General features: G+C 43.9%; 1 non-coding gene across 1 annotated transcript; it reads right to left on the minus strand.

The window, feature by feature from the left end:
* Positions 1-3,703: 3,703 nt before the first annotated feature.
* Positions 3,704-3,901, minus strand: LOC130360013 (U2 spliceosomal RNA). The gene has a single exon (XR_008890521.1). It is a non-coding gene; the product is annotated as a U2 spliceosomal RNA (small nuclear RNA).
* Between the last annotated feature and the right edge of the window lie 4,101 nt (positions 3,902-8,002).

Consider the following 8,002-nt stretch of genomic DNA (forward strand, 5'->3'; position numbering starts at 1 on the left):
CCTCCTATATCCCATCCTCCTATCTCGACCTATATCAACCTCCTATACTAACTATCCCGTCCTCCTATCTCGACCTCCTATGCCGACCTCCTATGCCGACCTCCTATGCCGACCTCCTATGCCGACCTCCTATATTGACCTCCTATCTCGACCTCCTATCTTTACCTCCTATTCTGACCTCCTATCCCGACCTCCTATCCCATCCTCCTATCTCGACCTCCTATCTCGACCTATCTCGACCTCCTATCCTGACCTTCCCGACCTCCTATCCCAACCTCCTATCCCGACCTCCTTCCGTCCTCCTATCCCGTCCTCCTATCTTGTCCTCCTATCCCGTCCTCCTATCTTGTCCTCCTATCTTGACCTCCTATCCCGACCTCCTATCCCATCCACCTATCCCGTCCTCCTATCTGGACCTCCTATCTCGACCTCCTAACCTGACCTCCTATCCGGCCTCCTATCCCATCCTCCTATCCCGTCCTCCTATCTCGACCTCCTATCCTGACCATCCCATCCTCCTATCTCGACCTCCTATCCCGACCTTCTATCCCGTCCTCCTATCTCGACCTCCAATCCAGAGCTCCTATCCCGACCTCCTATCCCGACCTCCTATCTCTACCTCCTATCCTGTCCTCCTATCTCGACCTCCTATCCCATCCTCCTAACTCGACCTCCTATCTCGACCCACTATCTCGACCTCCTATCCTGACCTCCTATCACGACCTCCTATCCCGATCATCCCGTCCTCCTATCTCGACCTCCTATTTCGACCTGTAATCTCGACCTCCTATTCCGACCTCATATCCCGACCTCCCATCCCGTCAGCAAATCCCGTCCTGTAATATGTGTACCAGGTATTGAAATATCTCCAGCCGTACAGAAGTTATGTGAGAACATACATTTCCCATTGATCTGCATGGGACTTTAAACAAAAACCCCTACCCTCACAAATGGGGTAGTTAAGGGTTAAATTAACTATCCTATATTTTAAGTGGACATATAAGTAACATGTGACCAAGCATGATTGAAATATCTCCAGCCGTAGCTGGAAGTTATGCAGTAACATATATTTCCCAAAGACTTGTATGGGACTTTAAAATAATAAAAAAACCAACCCCTTTTTCACCCCCTTAAGGGTGGAATTTCGAAAAATTCCTTGCAAAAATTCAGGTTTCTAGGTCCAAGGGTTTAGGCTGGGCGTTGATGAGTCAGTGAGTCAGGTCTTCTCTTTTGATATATATATATATATGATTATATATATGATTATATATATGATTACATATATATATATATATATATATATATATATGTATATATATATATAAATTATATATAATATACACACACATTCAGTTGCAAGAAAAGTATGTGAACCCTTAGGAATGATATGGATTTCTGCACAAATTGGTCATAACATGTGATCTGATCTTCATCTAAGTCACAACAATAGACAATCACAGTCTGCTTAAACTAATAACACACAAAGAATGACATTTTACTATGTTTTTATTGAACACACCATGTAAACATTCACAGTGCAGGTGGCAAAAGTATGTGAACCCTTGGATTTAATAACTGATTGAACCTCCTGAACTTGGCAGCAATAACTTCAACCAAATGTTTCCTGTAGTTGCAGATCAGACGTGCACAACGGTCAGGAGTAATTCAGGAGCAGATTTGATGGGCAGGATTTTCTGCTGCAGATTTCAATGTAAATTCAATGACTTAACACAGCTTCAAATGTGCTCATCAAATCTGTGCAGAATACTGTACGTGTGAATAGACTCTAACAATATAAATTGGGCGTATACGCAGCGTATTTCATGCTGGGCAAAATTTACGGCAGCAGCTTGGAAATACGCTGCATATTCCTTGCTCACTATACACACAAGGCTTTCCGGCGGCAGCCCTATGTGTGTAGTGAGTTTTGGAGGCGGAGCCGCGCGTCCCAGACACGCCGGCGCACAGACCCGCCTCCAAAGCTCACTGTACACATAGGGCTGCCACCAGAAAGCCTTGTTTGTATAGTGAGCAAGGAATACGCAGCGTATTTCCTGCTGCTGCCGTAAATTTTGTGCAGCGTGAAATATGCTGCGTATACGCCCTGTGGGAACGCACCCTTAATGGGAGACTTTTAAGAATATTTTAAATTCTCACTGTAAGAGGTATATACCTTATGGGAATAAAAGGGTCAGGAATAAAAGAAAACCAATAAGGATGACAAAAATGTTAAGGGGGCAATAAATGACAAAAATAAAGCATTTAAACTGCTAAAACAGGACTGCAGTGGAGAAGCATTAAAAAGCTATACAGAAAAATTTAAAATTATAAACAGATAAAAGCTGCAAATAGAGACAGAAAGACTCATTGCTAAAGAGAGTAAAACTAACCCCAAAATATATAAATAGCAAAAAGGTCAAAAATGAAAGTGTAGGCCCTTTAAAAAATGATGAGGAAGAAATTATAGACGGGGATCAGGAAAAAGCAAATATATTAAACAAATTCTTCTCCACTGTGTTCGCTGAGGAAAATGAAATGCCAGGTGAAATACAGCGAGATAAAGTAAACTCCCCAGTACATGTCACCTGTCTAACCAGGAAGAAGTACAGTGCTGCCTACAAAAAATCTAAATAGACAAATCACCAGGGCCAGATGGCATTCACCCCCGTGTTCTAAAGAAATTAAAGTAATGTAATAGACAGACCCCTATTTTTAATATTCAGGGACTCTTTTATAGTAACAGGGACTGTTTCCCAGGACTGGCACATGGCAAATGTGGTGCCAATATTTAAAAAGGGGTCTAAAGGTGACCCCGGGAATTATAGACCTGTTAGGTTAACCTCGGTTGTATGTAAATTGTTTGAGGGTTTTCTAAGGGATGCTATTTTGGAATATCTTGAGAAAAAATAAATGTATGTCTCTATATCAGCATGGCTTTATGACTCTATATCAGCATGGCTTGGTCCTGTCAAACTAACTTGATCAGCTTTTATGAGGAGGTGAGCTCAAGACTGGACCAGGGGCAATTTTCTTATGAAGTCTATCTAAGAGCCAAAGAACGTGCTCTCGAATCATCCAAAGTGCAAGAAAAAGTGCACAAATGATGCGATCTATTGCAAGCCCTTCTCCGAAAAGAGAGAGGCCCCCCAACAAACCTTACCCTTCCTCTCCGGACCAAAAGGCACCTGCAAGGTTCCAGGTTCGATGTCCCTTTTTGCGGGAGCTACTTAGGGAGCACAAATGCTCCTGGCATCCCCCTAGGCATTAGCCAAGGTATTTGCTTACAGAGCCGATAACGGTCGGTACCCTGCCAATGGAATACTGGGGGGTTTTGCAGGGAGGTGCGGAACCTAATGGCCGCACACACCTCCCCTAGACTGCCAGGAGGGACATCCAGAAGGGCTACTCCATCCTGACAATCCTGTGTACAAAACAACATGTAAAAAGTGATACATTGAACAAAAAGAAAGAAATAAGTGAATATGTGCAGGTTTACTGCCCGGACATCTGGCCGGATCTATATAATTTCTCCGATCTTAGCCAGAAGGCCGGGAATCAATAGGTGAGTGCCACAAGGTGTAGATATATGGTGCCAGTGCTTCCACTAAGAGAGCCAATTCACCCAGTGAGTTGAGGCATCTCAGGGTCACCACTCCCCGAGGCACAAAAGTACCTCGGCTCTAGAACCTCCCAGCCTCATGGTGAGACCCAGAGGGAACAGGTCACATCTGGGCAGCCATTGAGCTGATTCCTCAGAACCAGCCCCGAAACTTCCTGGTACACCTGTCCCCTCCATGCAGCACCCATCGCCACCAGTCCAAAACTGGCTTTTTGGGCCACCAGCATGAACTGATAAGAACAGATAGTACACTTGATCTTAGCCAAAAGGCAGATAAGTGATATTTTCTTATGAAGTATATTAGAAAGGTTAATGTTTTGCCAAGTTTTTGAATCTGACAGTGCCCGTTTAAAGGACTCTTTACTTGACTTGGAGAGACCCAAGCCCATGTAGGACCAGTAGACATTTATTTGGGCTGCAACAAATATGACAGAGACCAACAACTAAGACTCTATTCACACTGATCATACAAGTTTGAGCACAGTGGCCACACCTTAATAGTAAATCAGTGGGTGTAGCCTAACACCCCAAATGAGAGACCACAACACAAAAAAGTAGAGAGATGTGGTGAAAATAAAAGGCATTGCACGTCCTTTATTCATCGAATAAAATCCATCTTCATTAAAGTCCTACACAATTAAAATCCTGCATAAAGAAATAACAAACCGACAGACACGGACAGAATAAGCCAGTCCCATGTGCAAATAAAGGATGTATACTATGGCAACACATTGGTCCATTTGCCATCTCACCTGATATAATGCAATTGGTAAGTCAAGGTTGCCAATACTCTGGTTGCCAATAGATCTGCATCATGCCCAGCGCATATTGTCAGCCCTGTACCCAACTTCCTCAGGGGTCCTGTTGCAAGTTTCACTATTATTACATATAGCTTAATTTTGATTTACAGTACAAAACACCTACCTGACATGTTAGGTTTTTAATCCAAATTAATAAATACAAAGCCAGGAACAGATCATAAATGGATGACACGTATAAAGGAAAGACTGCGACTTCACTTTTCAAATCCATTCCTCCATTTGTTTTCAGTAATTGCAATTAAAAACCTTAACATCTGAACACATCGTTAACCTGCAGCAATCCTTATACAAAGACCCGTGACTTCCTACCTTATTACACACAGTATACACGCACTCTACCATAAGGTATCTAATAATGTGTCATCTTAATGCAAAATAGTATAAGGCTGTGTATTTACCAATACAGGATTAAAAATAGAATAAATAAACCATCGTGACTCTATTTGCAAACCAATTTGTTACAGTAATTGATAAGAATATCCACAAATAAACATAAAATAAGCATACATCATGTGAATGATACCTATAAACAAGCATAATGTGAGGAGTATCCAACTCACATAATTGTTATAATGAACTTGTGTGAATAATCAAATAAATATAATGAAAATTGTTATAACTAAAAACAATTATGTGTATATATGTAATCCTATGTTTCCATATTTGTACACTTCAACAAATGATGGCATATGCATGATCACAGCCCCACACAACCCAAAATTCATATATTTGTGTAACGTAAGTATCGTTATTACAGAGTAATGTACTGTATTATAAGCACAAGATGGAATAGTCTGACATTCACAAATAACATGCAAAATAACCATGGATTACACCAGGAAAAATGCCAGAAAAAATGCCCAGCTTTTTCCTGCATTTTGACAGTTTTTCTGCTGTTTTTCTGCCATTTTTGCTAGTGTGTGGAAACAATTTTGTACATTGTGGTAGTTTTTCATTGCCTTCAGGGTACCACTCTGGCAAGGAAATAGTTAACTCTGTGCAGTATCCTGTATATACATGTGATAGCCTGGGGGAGTAGGGTATGGGGAGTGTAGCTGTGCAGTGATTAAAGGGTGCTTGTTAACCCTTGCTATTCCTGACACCAGGGTGAGGGCTCCTCAGTAATGCTTGTCCTACCGCCACCCTTCCCAAGAGCGATAGGAGGTAGATAATAAGGGAATGTCCACAACCGGAGAGTTTTCTGAAACAGTTGAAACTTTTACTGAAGATTTTATGCAAGTTTCATAACCGGAACAGTTGCTATACATGCAAGCTTTTTTGGAGATTGACAAAGGTTGGGACTTTAGCAGTTTAGAGTCTTTAGGATAATATATGCTGTTCCACTGGATTTAGGGGATTAAGTTGTGGTCCAGTAGTCACGCTAGCTTTAGCGGGGGTAGTTTAGAACTCACTTTAGACTTGACAGACATCACTATGCTGACTAGACTTCTCCCCTGTATTTGCTTACCAGGCTTTGACTTTCACCTGTAGGGGGTTCACTGATGATGGAAGTGTGGCTGCGTGACTAGGCCTTGGTCTCCCTCTGGACACCAGACAACTCTAAGGCCTTGACTGTACTGTAGCTCAGCAAGGTCTAAACTTAAACTAAACTAGCTCCTCCCCAGTATATATGTGAGTAATTTGGAGGAGTCCTATAGGTCACCAACAAGTCACCTGGTCACTGACACCTTCCCTGGTTACACAGGCTTAGCAACAACACTTAAAGGCACATTAACCTGTTGGGGACAGAGGGCGTACAGGTATGCCCTCGCGTCCTGGTACGTAAGGACGGAGGGTGTACCTGTACGCCCTCCGTATTTCCGATCACCACCGCATCATGTGCAAATGCCCCTAATGTTGGCGATCGCTGCAAATCGCCGGTCAATTCAGACTGGCGATTTGCGGCGATTCCGGGCCGAGCAGGACCTGATCGCCCGGAAAATAAGAGTGATCAGAGCTGCTGATCAGAGACAGCTCCGACCATTCTAAAGGATAGCATCCTATGCCATTGGTCGATCAGGACTAACCGACCAATGGCAGTTGGGGGTGGGGGGGGGGTTTAAAGTTTATTTCCTCGCTTTGGCCACCGATTGGAGTCCGGGCAGAGGGGGGGGGGGGGACATGGCCGGCTTACCGGAGGCATCTGAGCAGCAGCAGCGGCATGGGAGTGGCGGCGGCAGTAGGAGGAGACAGGCCAGAAAATGCGGCGGTGGGGGAGGCTGCAGTGAAGATCGCTGGTGAGTGATTTTAACTGTGGCCTTCTAAAAGTTGCAAAAATACAACTCCCAGCATGCCCAGACTTCCTTTGGCTGTTTGGGCATGCTGGGAGTTGTAGTTTTGCAACATATGGAGGGCCACAGTTTGGAGACCACTGGATAGTGGTCTCCAAACTGTGTTCCTCCAGATGTTGCAAAACTACAACTTTCAGCATGCACTGACTGTTTGGGCATGCTGGGAGTTATAGTTTTGCAACATCTGAAGTGGCACAGTTTGGAGTTCACTATATGGTGGTCTCCAAACTGTAGCCCTCCAGATGTTGCAAAACTACAATTCCCAGCATTCCCAGACAGTCAGTGCATGCTGAAAGTTGTAGTTTTGCAACATCTGGAGGACCACAGCTAGGAGACTACTATACAGTGGTCTCCAAACTGTGGCCCTCCAGATGTTGCAAAACTACAACACCCAGCATGCCTGGACAGTCTGAGCATGCTTGGAGTTGTAGTTTTGCAACATTTGGAGGGCTACCGTTTGGAGACCACTACTTAGCGGTCTCCAAACTGTTCTTCCCCAGTTGTTGCACAACTACAACTCCTAGCATGCCTTCCGGCTGTCAGTGCATGCTGGGAGTTGTAGTTTTGCAACAGCTGTGGGTACACTGGTTGGGAAACACTGAGCTAGAGCCTGTTTCCTGACTGACAGACCGTACATGCTGGGAGTTGTAGTTTTGCAACAGCTGGAGGCACACAGGTTAGAATCACTGAGCTAGAGTATGTTTTCTAACTCAGTGGTTCCCCACCAGTGTGCCTACAGCTGTTGCAAAACTACAACTCCCAGCATGTACGGTTTGTCAGTGAATTTTGGGAGTTGTAGTTTTGCAACAGCTGAAGGTTGGGGGCGCCCCAGCTGGCAGTGTTTCCTAAACGGAGCCTCCAGCTATTGCAAAACAACAAAACAACTCCCAGTATTGCCGAATAGCCATTGACTGTCCTGGCAGGTTTGGAGTTTTACAACAGCTGGAGGCTCCCTGTTTGGGAAACACTGCCATAGGGTTTTGGTTGAGACAAGCCCCATCCTTGTATCCGGGTCCGCCACTATTGCAAATTCCTAATTTAGTCCTCAAATGTGCATGGCGCTCTCTCACTACAGAGCCCTGTTGTATTTCAAGGCAACAGTTTAGGGCCACATATGGGGTATTTCCGTACTCAGGAGAAATTGCGTTTCAAATTTTGTGGGGATTTTTCTCCTTTTACCCCTTATGAAAAGGAAAAGTTAGGGGCTACACCAGCATGTTAGTGTAAAAAAATAAAAAAAAATGTACCATAACATGCTGGTGTTGCCCCAT

This window comes from Hyla sarda, chromosome 2 (genome assembly GCF_029499605.1).
Source record: "Hyla sarda isolate aHylSar1 chromosome 2, aHylSar1.hap1, whole genome shotgun sequence".
Classification (NCBI taxonomy): domain Eukaryota; kingdom Metazoa; phylum Chordata; class Amphibia; order Anura; family Hylidae; genus Hyla; species Hyla sarda.